The following is a 23689-nucleotide window of genomic DNA, read 5'->3' on the forward strand; positions in this document are numbered from 1 at the left end:
AAAGTAACAGGAGCAATTAAGCCTCATATGATTATATAACTTTAGAATGAAAATGTCAGGGAGGAGAAATGGAAAAATCATGCAATCGAGTGAGACACGTTTTATAAAATAACAAAGAACAGGACCTCTTTTAAAATGCTTGATGGCGAACGCATGTCACAAGTTAGAAAAATGTTCACTGTATTTGTTGAATGTTTTCCATATATCACACATATGGATTTTCCAATTCTATGAGAGGTTTTTCACTTAAAAATTCCAGTGTGCTGACAAGTTAATAAGTGATCTACTGACTTCTTCCCACGCAAGGGGCTGGAAAACCAATTTTGGCCTAGTAGGTGGCATTGCTTTCCCAGGGTCCTCAGCCAGGGTCCATCTGGCTACGACAGAGGTGAGGCAGCCTCCTCAGTCCTGCTGCACGCTGCCTCTCAGCCCACCTACCGGCTGCCACCCCCCTCAGGTCCCCTGTGTCCAGCCCTGCCAAACCGCCCACCCCACCCTGAAAATTCCCTCTGCCAACAAAGTCCTTTTCCCCTGTGCTGTACCTAGCACATGTCTACTTATCCTTTTCTCTTAAGGTCTTAGTGAAATGTCATCTCTCCTGTGAAGCCTAGTTGGGTCTCCCAAGCAGAATCTGTAATCTCTGGTTCACTGGCTCCTTGGTACTTAATCAATTCCCCGTGTCATGCCACACTAACCCTTTCTATTAATTTAGCTATTCCAATAAATACATTTATTTCTAAAGCTTATTTATTGAGCATATGCCATGGATTAGACATGGTGCCCAACCTTAGAAACAGGAAGATGAATGGTGCATGGGGTCTGCTAGAGACCTGGACATACAAGTACAAGAAGCACAAAGAACACCCAGGAAATTTATCGCAAAAAGATCTTCCCTTAGGCACATTGTCATCAAGTTATCCAAAGTTAGGACAAAAGAAAGAATCTTAAAAGCTGTGAGACAGAAGCACCAGGTAACCTATAAAGGAAAACCTAACAGATTAACAGCAGATTTCTCAGCAGAACCTCTACAAGCTAGAAGGAATTTGGCCCTATCTTCAGAAATTCAAAGAATGTGGCTCCTAGTTTTCCAGTATGGATGGGGTCCCACATAGATTGACTGTGCAGGATAAGAGAAAAATCAAATATGGCTCCTAGTTTTTCAGCATGAATGGGGTATATGGACTACAAAGGAAAAGTGAATTTAGGAAGAAAGTTGATGCATTCAGTATACTTAACATAGAGCATTGGGTGCCTATGGACATTCAGGTAAAGATATCTAAGAGGCAACTGACCGTCTGAGCCTGAAGGTTGGGGATACAGAATGGGCTAAGGAGACAGATCTACAAGTCATCTGCCCCTGACTGATAATCAGGGACCATGAGACCTACAGAGAACCCCTGGAGAGCGCTCTACATGGGAAGAAAGCCTAGGCAGAGCTCTAGAGAACACCAGGCAAAACGGCCTGGCAGAGGAAAAAGAGTCATGGAGGACACTGAGAAGCACAGTTAGAGAGGATGCAGGAGAACCAGGAGGACATGGTGTGGTTCAGTACAAAGGAAAGATATTATAGGAAAGAGGAAGGATAGTGCTAAGATTAAGGGCAGAGCTTCTGAAGTCAGACCACCTCCATGATGGTTCAGTGCTTAATAATTGGGTGAAATAGAGCAAAGTATTTTTTTACTCTTTATACCTCAGTTTTCTCATCTGTAAATGGGTCTCTCATAGGATTATTGTTAATATTAAAAACATTTAAACTATCACCTGCCATATATTATGTTCTTAATAAATATCATTTTTTATTAATATTATAGATTTCTCTCTTCCATTTTTGTCAGCTTCCCCAAGGGCAGAGACTACTTTTTTTGAGACAAGGTCTCACTGTCACCCAGGGTGGAATGAAGTGGTGCAATTATGGCTCATGGCAGCCTCAACCTTCTGGGCTCACATGATCTTTCCACTTTGGCCTTTCTAGTAGCTGGGATTATAAGCGTACACCACCATGACCAACTAAATTTTTAAAATTATTTTTTGTAGAGATAGGATCTCACTATGTTGCCCAGGCTGGTCTCAAACTAGGGCTCAAGCAATTCTCCCACCTCAGCGTCCTAAATTGTTGGGATTACAGGCATGAGCCACTGCACCCAGCCACCGAGACCACTTTTATAAAATCTTCTTTGTATCTCCTTTACCTACCACAGCATATAACTCATAATAGGCACACAAGAAACAGTTGTCAAATAAAACCACTCTACTAAGACTTTCTATGTGGCCAGAGCATCTTTTGCCATAATAGTTGGTCAGAGATTTGACCCACGGAGTCCAAGCTCTGAGAAAAAATGTGTTTTTCTTCAAAGTCAGAAAAGTCTATTTTCGTTGTTTCCAAAAACATTTAATATGCTTTAAAAAATCCTAGAGTTGAAGAGATTTGGAAAGTCATCCAGGCCAATTTCCTTATTAATGCAAGAAACTTTATATGGCATCCATAAAACTCAACTTCCAAAGACAGCCAACCCACTGCCAGTCCATTTCTCTGTTAGATGTTTTATTTTATTCTTAAATCTTGAACACAAGGTAGCCTACCTGCAATTTTTACCAACTGGTCCTAATGTGATCTTATAGAGCTACCCAGCCTACTTCTATACCCCTGAGAAGATAACAAGCCTTCAAGAAATTGAAGACAACTACAGGCATTCCTTATTTTATTGGAAGAAGGTACCACCCAGGACTTTCACAACTAGAGAAGAGAAGTCAATGCCTGACTCCAAAGCTTCAAAGAACAGGCAGAGCCTCTTGTTAGGAGCTAATGCAACTTGACTTAAAGTTGAAGTCAATGTAGACTGACCATTCTAAAAATCTAGATCCTTTAAGAATGATGCTAAATCTACTCTACATGTGCTCTATAAATGGAACAACAGAGCCTAGATTACAGCACCTGTGGATAGCATGGTTTACTGAATGTTTTAAGACCACCGTTGAGACCCAGTGCTCAGAAAAAGATTCCTTTCAAAATATTACTGCTCATTGACAATGCACCTGATCACTTAAGAGCTCTGATGGAGACATACTAGGAGATTAATGTTATTTTCATGCCTGTTAATATAACATCTGTTCTGCAGCCCATGGATCAAGGACTAATTTCGACTTTCAAGTCTTATTATTTAAGAAATGCATTTCATATGGTTATTGCTGCCATAGATACTGATTTATCTGATGGATCTGGGCAAAGTAAATTGAAACCCTTCTGGAAAGGATTCACTATTCTAGATACCATTAAGAACATTCATGACTCATGGGAGAAGATCAAAATATCAACATGAACAGGAGTTTGGAAGAAGTTGATTCCAATGCTCATGGATGACTTGGAGAGGTTCCAGACTTCAGTGTAAGAAGTAACTGCAGATATGACAGAAATAGCAAGAGACAGCAATCCTGAGAGGACCCACAGACCCTCTGTAGAAAGGAGACTGCTCCTGTAGGACCCAGGCAAACCCCCAAAACTATGAGTACTCCAACTGTGGAAGTGGGAAAGGGAGACCCTCCTGTCCTGAACACTCACCCGCACTGGAAAAGCTAAAGCTCTGTCTGTGGGAGAAGTTTCTGACTTTACCTGGAGCTGAGTCAATGTGGAGAGCCAAGTGAAATACAGGGGTAGAGCAAGCAGCAGAAAGGCCCTAGGAGCTTGCTGGGTCCCCTAGCAGGCCATTCCTGCCAGGCACCACAGGCATCCACCAGGAGAGGAGCAGGCGGTAAAACTACACAGGAAGAAGCAAATCTAGCTGAACTTAGTAACAATTTGAACAGGGTGAGAGGCCTCCTGGCCAGAACTCCAGGAGGGCGCAAATCCAGTATGCAAACTCCCCATGCAGGGGAAAAACCCAGCCCTTTTCTTTCACAACTAGGAGGCCACTAGCCTGGGGCAGGTTTTCAAACCCGTATTGCTCTTTGCCTGGAAACAGTCTGGGGGCTGTTAAGGGGACACGGTGGGAGTGAGACCAGCCCTTCTGTTTGCATGAGAGCTGGGTGAGGCCTGTGACTGCCGGCTTTCCCCCACTTCCCTGACAACCTGCATGGCTCAGCAGAGGCAGCCATAATCTTCCTAAGTACACAACTCCAGTGACCTGGGAATCTCACTCCCATCCCCCACGGAAACCGCAGCAAGACTCACCCAAGAAGAGTCTGAGCTCAGACAAGCCTAGCCCCACCCCCACCTGATGGTCCTTCCCTACCCACCCAGGTAGCTGAAGACAAAGGGTATATAATCTTGGAAGTTCTAGGGCCTCGTCCACTGTCCCTTCCTCCCCATAACACCACAGCTGATGCTCTCTGGAAAGCGCCACCTCCTGGCAGGAGGTCAACCAGCACAAAACTAGAGCATTAAACCACCAAAGCTAAGAACACTCACAGAGTCCATTGCACTCCCCACCACCTCCACAGGAACAGGTGCTGGTATCTGTGGCTGAGAGATCCATAGACAGTTCACATCATGGGAGTCTGTGCAGACATCCCCCAGTACCAGCCAGAGCCAGGTAGACTTGCTGGGCGGCTAGACCCAGAAGAGAGACAGCAATCACGGCAGTTTGGCTCACTGGAAGCCACATCCATAGGAAAAGGTGGAGAGTACTACAACATGGGAACATCCTATGGCACAAAAGAGTATGAACAACAGCCTTCAGTGCTAGACCTTCCTTCTGATAGAGCCTACCCAAATGAGAAGGAACCAGAAAACCAACCCTGGTAATATGGCAAAACAAGGCTCTTCACCACCCCCCCAAAAATCACACTAGTTCACCAGCAATGGATCCAAACCAAGAAAAAAATCCCTGATTTACCTGAAAAAGAATTTAGGAGGATAGTTATTAAGCTAATCAGGGAGGTACCAGAGAAAGGTGAAGCCAAATGCAAGGAAATCCAAAATATGCTACAAGAAGTGAAGGGAGAAACGTTCAAGGAAATACACTGCTTAAAGAAAATACAATAAAAAAATTCAGGAAACTTTGGACACACTTTTAGAAATGCAAAATGCTCTGGAAAGTCTCAATAATAGAACTGAACGAGTAAAAGAAAGAAATTCAGAGCCTGAAGACAAGGTCTTCAAATTAACCCATTCCAACAAAAACAAAGAAAAAAGAATGAACAAAACCTCCAAGAAGTCTGGGATTATATTAAATGACCAAACCTAAGAATAATTGGTGTACCTGAGGAAGAAGAGAATTCTAAAAGCTTGGAAAACATATTTGGGGGAATAATCAAGGAAAATCTCCCAGCCTTGCTGGAGGCCTAGACATCCAAAAACAAGAAGCACAAAGAACACCCAGGAAATGCATCGTAAAAAGATCTTCTCCCAGACACATTGTCATCAGGTTATCAAAGTTAAGACGAAAGAATCTTAAGAGTGGTGAGACAGAAGCACCAGCTAACCTATAAAGGAAAACCTATCAGATTAATAGTAGATTTCTCAGCAGAAACCCTACCAGCTAGAAGGGATTTGGGCCCTATCTTCAGCCTCCTCAAACAAAACAATTATCAGCCAAGAATTTTGTAAATCCAGCAAAACTAAGCGTCATACATGAAGGAAAGAGACAGTCTTTCAGACAAACAAATGCTGAGAGAATTCGCCATTACCAAGCCACCTCTATAAGAATTGTTAAAAGGAGCTCTAAATCTTGAAACAAATCCTGAAAACACATCAAAACAGAACCTCATTAAAGCATAAATCACACAGGACCTATAAAATAAAAATACAAGTTAAAAAGCAGAAATAAAAACAAAATTCAAAGTACACAGACAACAAAGAGCATGATGAATGCAACAGTACCCCATATTTCAATACTAACATTGAATGTAAATGGCCTAAATGCTCCACTTAAAAGATGCAGAACTGCAGAATGGATAAGAACTCAGCACAGCAAAAGGAACAGTTGGCAGAGTAAACAGACAACCCACAGAGTGGGAGAAAATCTTCACAATCTAAACATCTGACAAAGGACTAATATCCAGAATCTACAATAAACTCAAACAAATCAGTAAGAAAAACAAACAAATAATCCCATCAAAAAAGTAGGCTAAGGACATGTATAGACAATTCTCAAAAGAAGATACACAAATGGCCAACAAACATGAAAAAATGTTCAACATCACTAATGATCAGGGAAATGCAAGTCAAAACCACAATGAAGTACCACCTCACTCCTACAAGAATGGCCATAATCAAAAAATCAAAAAACAGTAGATGCTGGCATGTATGCAGTAAACAGGGAACACTTCCACACTGCTGGTGGGAATGTAAACTAGAATAGCCATTATGGAAAACAGCATGGAGATTCCTTAAAGAACTAAAAGTAGACCTACCATTAGATCCAGCAATCCCACTATTGGTTATCTACCCAGAGGAAAGGAAGTCATTATTCAAAAAAGATACTTGCACACACATGTTTACAACTGCACAATTCACAATTGCAAAATTGTGGAATTAACCCAAATGCCCATCAATCAAGTGGATAAAGAAACTGTGGTATATACATATATGGTGGAATACTAGGCAGCTATAAAAAAGAATGAATTAATAGCATTAGCAGTGACCTGGATGAGACTAGACACTATTATTCTAAGTGAAGTAACTCAGGAATGGCAAACCACACATGGTATGTTCCCACTGATATGTGGGAGCTAAGATATGGGACACAATGGACTTTGGGGACTTGGGGAAAAGAGTGGGAGGAGGGTGAGGGCTAGAAGACTACAAATATAGTGCAGTGTATACTGCTTGGGTGATGGGTGCATCAAATTCTCACAAATCACCACTAAAGAAATTACTCATGTAACCAAATACCACCTGTACCCCAATTACTTATGGAAAAAATAATTAAAAAAAAAAAAAGAAATAGCCAGAAAACTAGAATTGTAAGTGGAGCCTGAAGATGTGACTGAATTGCTGCAGTCCCATGATAAAACTTTAGCAGATAAGGAGTTGCTTCTCAGAGATGAGTAAAGAAAGTAGTTTCTTAAGATAGAACCTACTCCTGGTGAAGATGCCATAAGCATTGTTGAAATGACAACAAGTGATTTAGAATATTCCATAAATTTAGTTGATAAAGCAATGGTAGGCTTTGAGAAGATTAACTCCAATTTTGAAAGAAGTTCTACCGTGGGTAAAATGCTATCAAACAGCATCACATGCTACAGACAACTCTTTTGTGAAAGAAAGTCAGTTGATATAACAAACTTTAATTTTGTCTTATTTTAAGAAATTGCCACAGTCACATCAACCTTCAACAGCCACCACCTTGATCAGTTAGCAGCCATCGACATTGCAGCAAGTCCCTCCACCAGAAAAATCACTGAAGGCCCAGATGATGTTAGCATTCTTTAGGAATAAAGTATTTTTGAATTAAGGTATGTATACATTTTTAGACATAATGCTATTGTACACTTAATAGACTACAGTATACTGTAAACATAACTTTTTTATTTTTTTGAGATAGTGTCTCACTCTGTCACCCAGGCTGGAGTCTAGTGGTGCGATCTCAGCTCACTGCAACCTTCACCTCCTGGGCTCTAGTGATTCTCCCACTTCAGCCTCCTGAGAGCTGGGACTACAGGTGAACACTACCACATCTGGCTAATTTTTCTATTTTCTATAGAGACCGGATTTTGCTATATTGCCAAGGTTGATCTCAGACTCCTGACCTCAAGCTATCTGCCCACCTTGGCCTCCTAAAGTGCTGAGATTACAGGAAGGAGCCACTACATTTGACCCAACATAGCTTTTATATGCACTGGAAAGCCAAAAAATGTGTGACTCACTTCATTGTGATATTTGCTTTACTCCAGTGACGTGGAACTGACCCAGCAATATCTCTGAGGTAGGCTTGTACATTCTAGGTTTTTAGAAAATTAACAGGACAAAAATCAACACTGTATTAGCTGGTGCTGTCATTAAAAAGATAGACTGGGTGACTTATATAACAGAAATTTATTGCTCACAGTTCTGGATGCTGGGAAGTCCAAGATCATGGTGCTATTAGAATGAGTCAATTCTGATGCAAGTGGATGGAGCAAATACAATCTTAAGGCTCAATCTTATGAGTATATAGTTTAGAGCATCAACCCTCTGAACTCTGTACTGGTCTGCACTAGGCGGGGACACTGACAGACTAGCTTGCCCAGAAATAGATAATCAGGACTGTTGGAGGTTTGGAAAGTGTGGCATTCATGTAAAGCGAGTTACAGCAACAAGTTAAGAAGCCCTGTCACACTTCTGGTTTGTGAACAATGAGCATTCAAGAGTGTTTGCACCCTTATGCCTTACAGGATATCTCTGAAAGCAACTTGTTAAACTTTTCAAATGTATGTCTTGGTTTTAGTGTAGCTCTTCAGCCTATCAAGACCACTTAAGATAGTATAATTTGATCTGAGATTGACCATCTCAGCTATCTGTTTTAGTTTAGTATCATCTATAAATCTGAGTGAAATGTCTCCTACAGTGTCATCCAAAGCTCTGGAAGAAGATAGCAGCATCACTGGTTATCTGGCCCAGGAAAAATCACCTCATCTCTTTGATCTTCTGTGTATTTCCCTATAAAATTTGGCTAGGTGGTCTTTAAAGCTAAGCACAAAACAGCAGTTTGCATAAAACTTTAAGAAGCCTCCCTATGTAGTACACAACATTCTATCACCAGGATTTTTACTGAAATTCACTGACATGATATTATATTATATGTCTAATTTGTCTGAATGGGCATATTCTAAAGAAAAGATCTATAGTTTTCATGAGATTCTTAAAAGGATCCAAGGGACCACTATTCCATGAAGACGGTTGTTCCATGTTCCATGAAGAGCCGCTGCCCACCTCACTGCACTATTACAACACATTTCTCTGCCTCGATCATGAAAATGAAAATATTGAAACAGTCCACTGTTTTCATAAAGTAACTGTGAATTCTCCTCAAACTTCCTATAACCCATGAGCCTCCTTCTAACTCAGGAGCAGCTATGGTTTTCTACGTCTGCTGCCCTTCAGACGGGTTGCCATAGCAGAATAGAAAAAAACTAAAGACTCAAGATCCCAGAATTTTAGTATTAAAGCCTTTGAAAATGTAGGCTGCAGGATTCAAGGCCTAAAGTATATGCCTTAACCACTGGATATAGATGCCTACCAAGTCAAAGACAAGTCCAGTTCCATCCCAAAAATAGACAAGGATTCTGCCAGTAAGGGGGAGTCAGAGGAAGAGAAGAGCTGAGATATTAAGGTATCTCTGAAATGGAGTCCCACTCCTGTCCCCATCACTGGTGGGAAAGGGTGAATAACAGAAACTCCAAATGGGTCTGGGGACATCTGTTAACACTGAAAACATTCCAGAAACATCCACAGAGGTATCCCACATTGAGAGTGGAAACAGTAGAAAAATCATCAATGTGTGGGCGCCTGGGCAGACAAGCCTAAAACATCATCAGGGCCTCCAGAATCCAGTGAGTCAAAGGAAGAGCTCATGGTGTTCCCCATGAGCCCAGGAAGGATGGGTAAATAACAGAAAAAGAGCAAAACCCATGAGGCCTCTCAATTGATGAGGCTGACACAGCACAAACATCAGAGACCAGGGGCCAGAAGGTGCAAAGGTGTCTCTCTCAAAGCCAGCTTAGATAGATGATGCCAACCTAAGGCCTGACACCTGATGTCCCCTACCCGATGCCTTGAGATGACATAAGTGTCCTCCCACTCCCCACAATGTACAGAAAGGTGAAGAACAGGGAGCTCCTGGGACCAACTGAGATTTAGCATTTGCCATTCAGCAGAATGGAGATTCAATGAGAAAATGTGTTCAGTTGCAGAAATTCTACAAAAGATACACTTCTTAAATATTCAAGTTTAAGGGTAGAGACATGTATCTGCAACAGAAATCATGACAAACAATGACCAACATTCTGCTAAAATCACATGGCACTATGCTCATGTCTATGGCATTACCCAGGTTCATACAGTCAAAGCAGCTTTTCAAGAAGGAAGCGTAATGACTCTGACAGTGGTGACCCTTTTCTCCTGCTAACCAGTGCTGATTTAGACCAAGTGTTCACTCTCCCTCCACTCGATGAGCCAGGTACAGCCCGCCAGGTTCTCGTTTGGCTGAAGCAGTTCATTGTCAACAAAAGCCCCTAAAATTCTCAGACCTAAATTATCCCTTCCATGTTTTCTGGTGCTAAAGTCTGCTGTCTTCACTAGTCTTTTGAAGTACTTGAGGAAATTCAGTGCTTCTTTTTGAGGCAAATATTGATCCTACCCACAGGATATGGGTATATCCTATTCAGCTGATATATGACAACAGATGGACATCAGGCTCTTGAACGTTCATTTTGACAATTCTGCATTCTTCTGGAATAATTTGGTGGATGGAGTCTTCTGCAGTGAAACAGCATAGAACATAGATATTAAGATCCAAGTTGGAAAAAATCCAACGACAAATCGGTTTAATTCCAGCCTTTACCAAAGGCTCCTGTGAGACTTCCAATATTTAAGGGAGTCTTAAGGGTCATTATACTAGAGTATCCGTTGCCCCTCTTCCAGGTATTGCCCCCAGTCATGGGTTACCTAGCAGAAAGCAAGAATCTGGCTTATATCATCTAAGCCCCCAGCAGAAATAACTTCCCTTAATTAGGATTTTTATTCTCTCTAACTTTTATATATCGTTTATATGAAGAACATCCCTTTAAACAATGTTCCCGTGATTTTTGCAAGGGCCGAGTTAGTTACTGCCTGTTAAATTGTCCCTTATGTAAAGAGCCAGTTGATAAATTGCTTCTTGATTCAGAGCAAGAAAAGGTTTAGTTCCTGAAAGTGTTTGCCTCTGTCCCGCTGTCAAACAATAAAAATTATATAACCCAAAGTTTTCTTTGTTTGCCTTATCTTTAGGAAACTCAGAAATAATTATTGTGCTCTCCTGCAGTAATTGATTTATCTCAAGGATCTTATGACATTGATTTCTCTGCTATATTAATTTGTCTCTGGTTTAAATTGTGCATTGTGTTCGATTTTGTAAACAGCCTCAGGCTTTTCTGAAAATAAGTGGAATATCATTTAAAGAAAAGCATTTTAACTTCCCCAAGAATTGGTTTTCTTCAAAACATCTACCTCAGTTTCATGGTTACACGAACTCATCTATTTGACTAATTTCTGTCACCTCTATTAGAATGTAAGTTCTATGAGGGATAAGAGTACATCAAATTTGCTCACTGTTCTACCTTCAGTGCCTAGCACCATGGTTGAGGGTTAGTGGGCCACAGTAACTAACAACCTGAAAACTTCCCCATGGCTTAAAAAACAAGGCTTCTTTTTTTCTTGCTCACTCTACATATCCACTATAGAGGTCGGCTGTGACTCTACCTTTCATAACCACTGGAATGTTGTCCTGGCAAAGAGAAAAGAGATAGGACAAACCACAAATCATCTATTAGCACTGCGTTGGCCAAACTCCAGTCACATGGCCAGGAAGGAAATGAGTAGTCCTCCCAGGGACAGGTACTGCAGGGAGGGTTTGGAATATTTGGTGACAATAATGCATCTATAACGTATAACATAACCTGAGCAATTAAGTCACCTGGACTTACAAATTACATTTTCCTAAATTAATACAGTGCTCTTTAATTATTTCTTCCCATGTATGTATTTCACCTTTGGTCTTTGAAACTTGTTTTAGAAAAAAGTTCATTTCAAAGTATCCTATTGTACTGTCAACTTCGTTATGCAATGTTCCTGTGACTTTTGCAAGGCCCAAGTTAGTTACTGTCTATTAAATTGTCCCTCATGTAAAGAGCCAGTTGATAAACTGCTTCTTGATTCAGAGCAAGAAGAGGTTTAGTTCCCGAAAGTGTTAGGTCAAATACACATGATCATGCATAATATCTCTCCCCGCCCCCCTGTAGAGCTTAGGAAGTCTAGAGGGCGGGGTATTAACTTTTCCCACTCCAGTGTAGTCACAGAGGCCTCAGTGAACAGTTACAGAGCTCATGTCTGGGTTTCCATCTCCTACTATAGGGAAGAACAGATCAACTGATAATCTGTCATTGGACTTTTCTCAACCTGGATCTTAATATCTATGTTCTATGTTGTTTCACTGCAGAAGAATCCATCCATCTAATTCTTCCAGAATAATGCAGAATTGGCAATATGTTCAAGAGCCTGATTTGAAGTTTGAAGTTTTCACACTTCGAAACACCTGAAAACCCTGAGCAAAATAAAATGTTCTTTTAAATGCATGCCTGAGCTTGGAAGAAAATAAGAGAATTGCAGGGGCCAAAGACAATGAAATGGAAACTACAGCAGGAGACTAAAGAACCAAAAGTGCAACAGTCATGCTCGTGAAAGGCTTTCCAGTTTGATGCTGACATTACAAACCTGAGGCTGAGGTTTTAATGGCTTCATAAAAGCAGACCCCACTTAACTTGGGGAGTTACACTAAGGCCCCAAATAAAGGTACAATCCACAAAGGACCTCAGCCTAAGTAAAAGGTATATCCAGACTATCCAGATTTAGCAAATCAAAATATAGGCTAGCTAGTGAAATTGGAATTACAAATACACTTTTAATATAAGTATGTCCAATGCAGTATCTGGAACATACTTATCCTACAAATTTTTTTGTTGCTTATCTGAAATTTAAATTTAACTGGACACCCTGTATTTTTATCTGGCTATCCTAGGGACACTAGAAAAACTACCCACCAGCCAGCATAAGGAGTCAACAAGAATGCTTGCCTATCTCCAGTGGACTCTCAGCAGTCGGGGACAGGTGGGAGGGAAAAACATCCCCACTTAAAAATGAATAATCATGGGTCTGCCCTTACACAGATTTATGGTTCAACTTTATACTGCACGAGCCTCATCTACCAGGACAGAAATTAGCCTAAGAAAGGCCCACCAGACCATGATACCTCAGCACTCCAAAGATAAGCTCACAACACAAAATTACAGTTAGGTTGTTTATGTACTACAAGCGAAGTATCCTCCTTCACTTGTCAGTTTAAAAATCCAAAGTGCATAAAGGCTTCAAGACATGTCTACAGAATCAGAGAAGCTGATTCCTTCTCTGTATTCCCTTAGGTAGGGCAAATCAAAGGGTTCGATCCCATGGCTTCACTCTGTGATTCTCATTTGGCCAGAAACATAGCTGGGAAAAAAAAAAAAAAAAAAAGCCAGTTCTAGTATTGGAAATTTAGCATTCATTAATCCATTAAGAATAAAAAGGAATGAGATCATGTCCTTTGCAGGGACATGGATGAAGCTGGAAGTCATCACCCTCAGCAAACTAGCACAGGAACAGAAAAGCAAACACCGCATGTTCTCACTCATAAGTGGGAGCTGAACAAAGAGAACACACGGACACAGAGAGGGGAACATCACACACCAGGACCTGTCGTGGGGTGGGGGGTGCGATGGGAGGGAGAGCATCATGACAAATAGTTAATGCATGCAGGGCTTAAAACCTAGGTGACAGGCTGAGAGGTACAGCAAACCACCACAGCACACGTGTACCTATGTGACAAACCTGCACGTTCTGCACATGTATCCTGGAACTTAAAGCAAAATAAAATAAATAAATAGGTCCTTATAATCTAGAAAAAAAAATAGACCTTAGGGCATTTTGATGCTTTTAGTTCCCTTTAATCATAAAAGCCACTTATTAACTAAAACTAGAGATAGCTCAAGCTATCTGATTTTAAAGGCTTAGTCTCAATGTGTCCCTTTCCTGAAATCCCAGTAGAGTGGCCAGCTGTCCTGAAACTCGCCTGGATTTAGCAATGAAATACCTCAGTCCTGGCCAAACCAAGACAGTGGGTCTCAGGAAACATTCTTCATCCTAATAAAAGGCAAATTAAGTACAGTCAACCCTTGAACAACATGGGGGTTATGGGTGCTGACTTCCCATGCAGTAAAAATCTGACTATAACTTTCAACTCCACGAAAACTTTACTCATAGCCTTAACTGTTAACTGGAAGCCTTACCAATAACACATAATGTTAATTAGCACATATGTTGTGTGTATTATATTACAATAAAGTAAGCTAGAGATCACTTGGACTCGGGAAGGGGAACATCACACACCGGGGCCTATCATGGGGAGGGAGGAGGGGGGAGGGATTGCATTGGGAGTTATACCTGATGTAAATGACGAGTTGATGGGTGCAGCACACCAACATGGCACAAGTATACATATGTAGCAAACCTGCACGTTGTGCACATGTACCCTACAACTTGAAGTTTAATAATAATAAATAAATTTAAAAAAAAAAAAAAAGTAAGCTAGAGAAAAGGAAATGTATTCCTTTAGCTGCCATCCTGCCTCCCTGTGTGCTTCTAATCTTAGCTGGTCTCACCCGAGACTCCTCAAGTGCCAACCCTAGTCCCCCGCGCAGCCTCTTTTCCACTCAGATAAGATGAAAGAAACAATCATGAACCAAAAACTCACCAAACGGCAAGCAGAAGTGCACATTGGTCAGAAAGGAACTGCTCACAGAAAAAAGGTGGTTCATAGCATCTGAGACACTGTGTGTGAGGGCAAGTAGGCCCCTTTGACACCTTTGGTGTTGAAGTCATGAGGTTTTGAGTGTCCAGGGACATTGTCCATATCAAAAGAACTTTAAAAGTCAGTCTGGTAAGGTATTTCTTGACTTCAGGGACAAAACAGCAATGGAACCAACCCAGAAAAAGGGTTCTCATTGTCCAGGCCTTGTTGTACAACCGAAAGACTAGCAGCTAGTATTTATCTTGTCCCTTCAAGGCTCAGAGGTTAACGGTTTTATAGATAAGGGCAGTCCTGATCATAAATCTAGTGACAGCAGAGTATAAAAAATTTTAGTTCTCCTTAAAGAAGTTAGGGGTAAACAATATCTCTGGTATTGAAGAGGTGAATATGTTTACACACCAAGGAGCAGTGATTCACTTTAACAACCCTAAAGTTCAGGCATCCCTGGCAGCAAACACTTTCACCATGACAGGCCATGCTGAGACAAAGCAGTTGACAGAAATGCTACTCAGCATCTATCATAAACCAGTGCTGCAGATGGTCTGACTAGTTCAAAGAGACTGGCTAACACTCAGCCCAAACAGTCTGTGGGAGGAAAAGCACCACTTGCTCCTGGAGAGGATGATGATGATGAAGTTCTAGATCTTGTGGAGAATTTTGACGAGGCTTCCAAGAATGAGGCAAACTGAACTGAGTCAACTTCTGAAGAAGATAAAACTTGAAGTTGTTACTGGAAGCTGCTGTTTTACATTATGACTGCTTTTTACAAATGTTTGGTTTACAGATCTAATAAAATCTAGATCTCTAATATTTTTAAGCCCAAGCCCCTTGGACACTGCAGCTCTTTTCAGTTTTTGCTTATATACAATTCACTCTTTGCAGTGAATTAAGCTGAAGAAGCCTGGGAATAAAGTTTGAAACAAAGGTGAATAAAGTTCTTTGCCTCATAAAATATGTATGTGTGTGTACACACATATATACATGCATACACATATATGCATATATTCACACACATATATACATACACATATACATGTACACACACACATATACATACACATAGACATACACACATATAGTATTCATTAAGTAGAAGTGGATCATCACAAAGGTCTTCATCCTTGTCATCTTCACATTGAGTAGGCTGAAAAGGAGGAGGAAGAGGAGGGGTTGGTCTTGCTGTGTCAGGGGTGACAGAGGCAGAAGGGGTGGAGGAGATAGAAGGGGAGGCAGGAGAGGCAGGGATATTACATATGTATTAGTCCATTCTCACGCTGCTAATAAAGACATAACTGAAACAAAGTAATTTATAAAGAAAAGGAGGTTTAACTGACTCACAGTTCCACATGGCTGGGGAGGCCTCACAATTATGGTGGAGGGCAAAAGAGGAGCAAGGGCATGTCTCACATGGCAACAGGCAAGAGAGCTTATGTAGGGGAACGCCCATTTATAAAACCATCAGACCTCGTGAGACTTATTCACTACTACAAGATCAGTATGGAGGAAACTGCTCCCATGATTCAATTACCTCCTACAGGGTCCCTCCCATGACACATAGGGATTATTACAATTCAAGGTGAGATTTGGATGGCAACATGGTCACACCATATCACCATGTAACTTCATGGAAATACATTGTTAATTCTGTCTGATTATTTTTTGGCTTTGCTTTTTAATTTATCTAAATATTTCTATATATATGGTACTAATCCTTCTACAACCAGGCCCCTTTAGATTTCAGTGCCCCTGTATTTTTAGTGACTGAAACAATGAAAATTCTGGTCAAGTCCTGTCTTGTCTTTCGGGTACATGTTAACCACTCCCTCTTTGCCCAATATCCCTTTTTACTCACAATATAATTATAAACTGCTGATCTACTATTTCTTTGTAAAGCAGAAGGAAATAACTTAAGGGTCACAAAAAAACTTTGGCAGAATAAATAAATGCCTTTAAGAATGTTTCACCCAGCTGCTGACACCCAGAAGTCTGGCTGCTCAAGTTGTTATCTGAGACTGAAGAAACACAGACTTCTCCCCTGGATTCCCTGAAAGGCCCCCTCCCTTACTCTCCAGCTGCATAAAAACTCCCTGCTTCAACTTTTTCTTAAGATGGATTTGAGAGAGCTTGTTCTCCGTGGCTTCCACTTTAGCCAAATTGAAAAACCTACTCTATCTCCAAGCACCAATGTCTCATTGTTTGGCTCCAGCTGCACAATGGGCACACGAGCCTGAATTTGGGGTTCTACGACACTTTCAATGTTTGCTTTAGTTTCATTGCTCATGTTATAGAAGAATTCATGCCATAAAATAAGTCAAAAGCAGTCTTGAATAATTAGAAGGCTTCTGCCAGGTTGTCTAATGTCAATTTGTTTCCTAGCACTGCTTCTTTTGTCCTCTATTCTTTATTGTCTGGCGCTAATTCAGAAGCACTCATCTCCATCAAGTCATCTCCTGTTAATTCCATTCATGTGATGTCTGCTAGCTCTTGGAGTTCTCCAAGATCTATATCTTGAAACCCTTTATTCCTACCTTTTTTGCCATACCCACAATCTCTTTTATTATTTCCTTGACTGTCTCTGTCATAAATCCTATGAAGTCATGTGCAACATCTGAGCAGTTTTTTCCAACAGGAATTTATTACTTCAGGCTTAATGACTTCCATGATTCTTTTTATCCCAATAATAGCATCTTTAACGGCGGGTAAGCCTTTCAGACTTTCATAATGTTCTCTCTCTCAGATTCTCTTCATAGAGACAATCCTTTTGATAGAGTACAGTGTGTAATGAGCCTTAAAGGTCTTTATGACCCCCGATCTAGAGGGTAAATTAGAGACACTGTGTTTGGGAGCAAGTAGACCCCTTTGACACCTTCTGTGTTGAATTCATGGGGTTCTTAGTGGCCAGGGACATTGCCCAATATCAAAAAAAAACTTTAAAGTTCAGTCACTTACTAGCAAGATACTTCCTGACTTCAGGGACAAAGCATCAATGGGACCAACCCCGAAAAGGGGTTCTTGTTGTCCAGGCCTTCTTCTTGTACAACCAAAAGACTGGCAGCTGGTGTTTTTTTCCCTTCAAAGTTCAAGGGTTAACAGTATTATAGATAAGGGCAGTCCTAATCATAAACCTAACTGCATTTGCACAAAATGGTAGAGTTAGCCTATCCCTTCCTGCCTTCAGCCCTGTTGTTCACTTGTCTTTCTTACTAATAAATGCCCTTTGTGGCATTTTTTTCCAGAATAAAGCATTTTGATCTGCATTTTAAAAACAGGTTCATGAAGATATCCATTCTCCTCAATGATTTGCTTAATGGCATCTGGAAACTCATCTGCTGCCTCCTCATTGGCAGAAGCTGCTTCTCCTGTTATCTTGACATTTTTTAAGCCAAATCTCTAAAATTATCAAACCATCCTTTGCTGACACTAAATTCTCTAGCATTAGACCCTTAAACTTCATTTTGTTTTTAAGTTGTTATATAATGACTTTGCTTTTTTTGAATATTAGTATATAGGTATGCCTTTTTTATAGCAATCCTGCATCCACATAAAAAGCTACATTTTCAACGTGAAATAAAAAGGTATTTCACCAACACAGGAACAGAAAACCAAACACTTCATGTTCTCACTCATAAGTGGGAGTTGAACAATGAGAACACACGGACACAGGGAGGTGAACATCACACACCAGGGCCTGTTGAGGGGCTGGGGGCAAGCAGTGGGAAGAGTATTAGGCAAATACCTTGTGCATGTGGGCCTTAAAACCTAGATGACAGATTGATAGGTGCAGCAAACCACCATGGCACATGTATACCTATGTAACAAACCTGCACGTTCTGCACATGTATCGCAGAACTTAAAGTAAAATAAAAAAATAATAATAATTTTTAAAAAGGTATTTCACCAAAAGTGCAAGATTTCTGCACCCACTGGCATAGCTGCAGCAATGGCTTTACAACATTCCTTTTCTTTTTTCACAATGGTCCTTACATTGGATTCATTTATCCTGAAATGGAGGGCAACCACAGCTACAGATCAAAATCTACAGTACACATTATCAAGCAATCCAACTTTTTCTTGGAATGTCATGACTTTTCTCTGCTTCTTGGGAGCATTTCCAGCATCACTAATGGCATTTTGAATGGGTTTAATTATGTTCTCCAAGGTTTATGGTATTGCACTAAACACGACAAGAAATACATGAGAACTGTGAGAAATAATTTTTTACTGTAATACCCAATTTACTGGAGAGATGAACTGCTCATGTGGAGATGATTTTATGCAGTTATGATTTAATACTCAATCTTTATGTCTACATTTCTTTCAACTTCAAATGGCATCATGTGCAGTCTGCGTTTGTGCATATGTTTTGATAATTTTTTTATTATTACACTTTAAGTTCTAGGGTACATGTGCACAACGTGAAGGTTTGTTACATATGTATACATGTGCCATGTTGGTGTGCTGCACCCATTAACTCGTCATTTACATTAGCTATATCTCCTAATGCTATCCCTCCTCCCTTCCCCCGCTCCCCCCACCCCATGACAGGCCACAGTGTGTGATGTTCCCCTTCCTGTGTCCAAGTGTTCTCATTGTTCAATTCCCACCTATGAGTGAGAACATGCAGTGTTTGGTTTTTTGTCCTTGTGATAGTTTGCTGAAAATGATGGTTTCCAGCTTCATCCATGTCCCTACAAAGAACATGAACTCATCCTTTTTTATGACTGCATAGTATTCCATGGTGTATACGTGCCACATTTTCTTAATACAGACTATCACTGATAGACATTTGGGTTGGTTCCAAGTCTTTGCTATTGTGAATAGTGCCACAATAAACATACATGTGCATGTGTCTTTATAGCAGCAGGATTTATAATCTTTTGGGTATATACCCAGTAATGGAATGGCTGGGTCAAATGGTATTTCTAGTTCTAGATCCTTGAAGAATCGCCACACTGTCTTCCACAATGGTTGAACTAGTTTACAGTCCCACCAACAGTGTAAAAGTGTTCCGATTTCTTCACATCCTCTCCAGCACCTGTTGTTTCCTGACTTTTGAATGATCGCCATTCTAACTGGTGTGAGATGGTATCTCATCGTGGTTTTGATTTGCATTTCTCTGATGGCCAGTGATGATGAGCATTTTTTCATGTGTCTGTGGGCTGCATAAATGTCTTCTTTTGAGAAGTGTCTGTTCATATCCTTCACCCACTTTTTGATGGGGTTGTTTTTTTCTTGTAAATTTGTTTGAGTTCTTTGTAGGTTCTGGATATTAGCCCTTTGTCAGATGAGTAGATTGCAAAAATTTTCTCCCATTCCGTAGGTTGCCTGTTCACTCTGATGGTAGTTTCTTTTGCTGTGCAGAAGCTCTTTAGTTTAATGAGATCCCATTTGTCAATTTTGGCTTTTGTTGCCTTTGTTTTTGGTGTTTTAGACATGAAGTCCTTGCCCATGCCTATGTCCTGAATGGTATTGCCTAGGTTTTCTTCTAGGGTTTTTATGGTTTTAGGGCTAACATTTAAGTCTCCAATCCATCTTGAATTAAGTTTTGTATAAGGTGTGAGGAAGGGATCCAGTTTCAGCTTTCTACCTATGGCTAGCCAGTTTTCCCAGCACCATTTATTAAATAGGGAATCCTTTCCCCATTTCTTGTTTTTATCAGGTTTGTCAAAGGTCAGATGGTTGTAGATGTGTGGTATTATTTCTGAGGGCTCTGTTCTGTTCCATTGGTCTATATCTCTGTAAATTTTAACTTTAATAGATTTGTGCATATTTTGTTGCAGTAAATGATAGACTAGTATCAACATGTATTTTACGCATGCATGACATGCCTAGCTTTTCCTTAATTTTTTTCAATATTTCTAGTCTACATGGTTTATCTGTGAGTCTTTTCAAATTGTCATAAAACTTCAAAAAATTCCAATATATTTATTGAAAAAAAATTCACATATAAGTGGCCTTGCTCAGTTCAAACTCATGTTGTTCAAGGGTCAACTGTTAATCTTTGAAGGTTTTTCTCTTTATCCTCCTACAAGCAACATGTGGGAAAAAATAAGCTAATAATTATTTCTTTAAGAGACAGGTTGGACAGAGAATGTCTATAACTGAAATATACATGAATAAATATGTACATATGAATATACACTAACTCATAAGCTTCCTTGAGCTTCAGTTTCCTTATTTGTAAAATACAACCAACCATAGAACCAAAAGGTTTCAGTAAAGATTCAATGAGATTGTGCACAGTATAAATAAAGCACTTAGCTTAGTTTCAGACACATAGTAAGCACTCAAAATTGTTATTTCTTATTAAGTTTCATACTTCCGTAGCACTTACATTTTATATTTCAGTAATATTAAATGCTGCCATTTTCACATTTTTGGTTTGAAGTAGCAGCTTTTTTGATTTTGCTTGAAGATTCTCACACACAGTATCTCAGAAACTGTTGACGGATGCAAATTATTTTCTCTCACTATACGTGGACACTGATCATTCATCCTTTGACTTTCAAAATCCAAACATTCTTATCAAGATTCAGGAAAAGTGACAATGATTTCTACTTTTAAAAACTTTTTAAAAACAAGCCTGATACATTTTATCTTGTCTGCTTATCCTTTTTCCAAAATGTAAAAGTAATAGTGAAAATAGGCTTCTCAGGTCGGGCGCGGTGGCTCATGCCTGTAATCCCAACACTTTGGGAGGCCAAGGTGGGCAGATCATGAGGTCAGGAGTTCAAGACCAGCCTGGCTATCATGGTGAAACCCTGTCTCTACTAAAAATACAAAAATTAGCTGGGCATGGTGGCACATGCCTGTAATCCCAGCTACTCGGGGGCTGAGGCCAGAGAATTGCTTGAACCAGGACCTGGGAGGCAGAGGTTGCAGTGAGCCAAGATTACACCACTGCACTTTAGCCTGGGCCACAGAGCGAGACTCTGTCTCAAAAAAAAAAAAAAAGAAAGGCTTCCCTTTTCCCCACTTTTTACCACTAGTGACCCAGAACAAACAGCTTTCATTTCTGATTTTGAAAGTACTTATTTAAATTGCGTATATGTTTTATACCAATCTATAGTTTTACTGATATAAAAGAAGCTAAAACTATTTTTTAAAGTTCTTTTTTTCTTCCGGAATTAGCTGCATTGAGCATGTGCATATTAACAGTCTTTTAAATTGCTATTAATATGAAGACATTACCCTTCCTCTGTCAGAAGGACATATCACTCAGCCATTTGGAATGAGTTCTGACAGATTTGCCCCCAAATCACCCATATCATCTTCTTTCATCTTTTTTGTGGCCAGAATATAGTTTAACGCTATGATTATTTCAGATATTGCTGTCAAATAAGATTTTCCTTTGTTTGACATTGAAAGTCCTGAACGGGATCAAGACAGGTGATCTAAACCTGTGTCTCTCAAATTTGAATGTGCATATAAATTACATTTTGAGAAACTTGTTAAACATGGATTCTGATTCTGCAGGGGCTGATCGGGACTGTGGCCCAGGATTCTGCATTTCTAGCAAGTTCCCAGGTGATGCCGACACTGCTGGTCTGGACCACATTTCAGCAGCACAGATCTAAAGCAATGGTTCTCAGAATGTTGTCTTGGGACCAGCAGCACAGGCATCACCTGGGAACTTATCCTAAAATGCAAATTCTCAGGGCACACCCCAGACATTCTGAATGAGAAACTTCGGGTTAAGGCCCAGTAATCTGTGTTTGCACTGGATCAACTGAGGATTCTGATGCACAAAACATTTGAGAACCACTGCTCTAAACAACTAACACCCTGCTCTAAAGTAAATTTCCTGCCAATATGGACCGATTTTATTGTTTTCTATTAAGACAGAAATCAAGGCTGTCTTGGGTCTGAGGCATCCAGGACAGTCTGGCCATGGCTAAGTTAACTGCAGGAAAGAAGCACTTAACAAATCTGCCCATGCTGGTGAGTGGGCCCTGGAAAAGCAGACCCTGCCACCAGCTCTGGCTGAAATTTCACCAGGCAGGAGCATTCCCTACATTTGAACATATGGATGGCATTGAAACCAGCAGTCACAGCAGGAGGGAAGTCTGACAAGGGTTAGTAGAGCAGTGCTGGATTGCCCAACACAGAGATAGGCATGTCCACTAAACAGAGACAGTAAAATAATGAGGAAAACAATTGTGAAGAACATAACATTTTTTCAAGAAAGCATGAAAATCAACATCATGTTGAAAATCACATTATTCAGCTTCTTTATAATCATGTTACTGGTTAATGTGACTTGGTGTAGTCTCTAGAGCCAGACTGCCTGTCTCTAAGTCCTGGCTCTACCATGTAACAGTTACGTGACTTTGGAATTTACTCATCTCGCATTGCCTCAGTTTTATCATCTGTAAAATGGGGATAATGCATTTTTTGTTAGAATTAAATATTACATCAGATTTGCAAAGCTCTTAGAATAATGCCTTCTATATAGTAAGTGCTTAATAAATATTAACTTTTATTACAAGTTGGGGGAAAGAAAATAAGGGTTCCACACTTTTTTCAGTGCTTAGGGTCTTGAAAGAATTATTGAACAAATTAACCAATAAACCAATGAAGTTTAACACAACTTGTGAGAGATTACACAAAAGTCAGAAATGCAAGCAGATAAGAAGAGCCATCTGAAGAGATCTATGGGTCCTAGAGAAAGACCAAGCAAGAGTAGGATAGAACTAGGGAAAGGGCAGGACTCTGCCCACAGTCAGGTGCATATCAGAAAAAAGGAACACACCTTAAATCTCTGGGGTACACATTAGGAGATGTGTGTGTGCTGGCCACCCGCAAGGATGTATCATCATCAGTAACTCTCAGAACTTAAGGCCACACCACTGGCTTTCACCTTAGCTGCAAATGGAATCACCTGGGGAGTTTTTAAAATACCGATACCTGGGTTCTACCCCCAGAGAGTCTGTTTCATTGGTCTGGGGCATTACCTAGGCATCAGAGTTCCAAAATCTCCTGAAAGTGAGTTTATTAGTGCCCAGGGTTAAGTATCTTGCATCTTTTAAGTTTGTCAGCATTGATGCTGGAAGTTGTAATGGGCCCAACTGCAGGTAAATGAGAAACTTAAGGATAGGAAAACATTGTCCCTGCTTATTCATCATCTCCACGTTCTTTTTTTGTTTTGAAATGGAGTCTCATTCTATCACTCAGGC

At 40.3% G+C, this 23689-nt stretch overlaps 1 pseudogene; it reads left to right on the forward strand.

Annotated features, from left to right (window-relative positions):
• Positions 1 to 14424: 14424 nt before the first annotated feature.
• LOC119627543 (transcription factor BTF3-like) lies at positions 14425 to 15202 on the forward strand (annotated as a pseudogene).
• The last annotated feature ends 8487 nt before the right edge of the window (positions 15203 to 23689 follow it).

The sequence above is a fragment of the Chlorocebus sabaeus genome, chromosome 3, assembly GCF_047675955.1.
Source record: "Chlorocebus sabaeus isolate Y175 chromosome 3, mChlSab1.0.hap1, whole genome shotgun sequence".
NCBI lineage: Eukaryota > Metazoa > Chordata > Mammalia > Primates > Cercopithecidae > Chlorocebus > Chlorocebus sabaeus.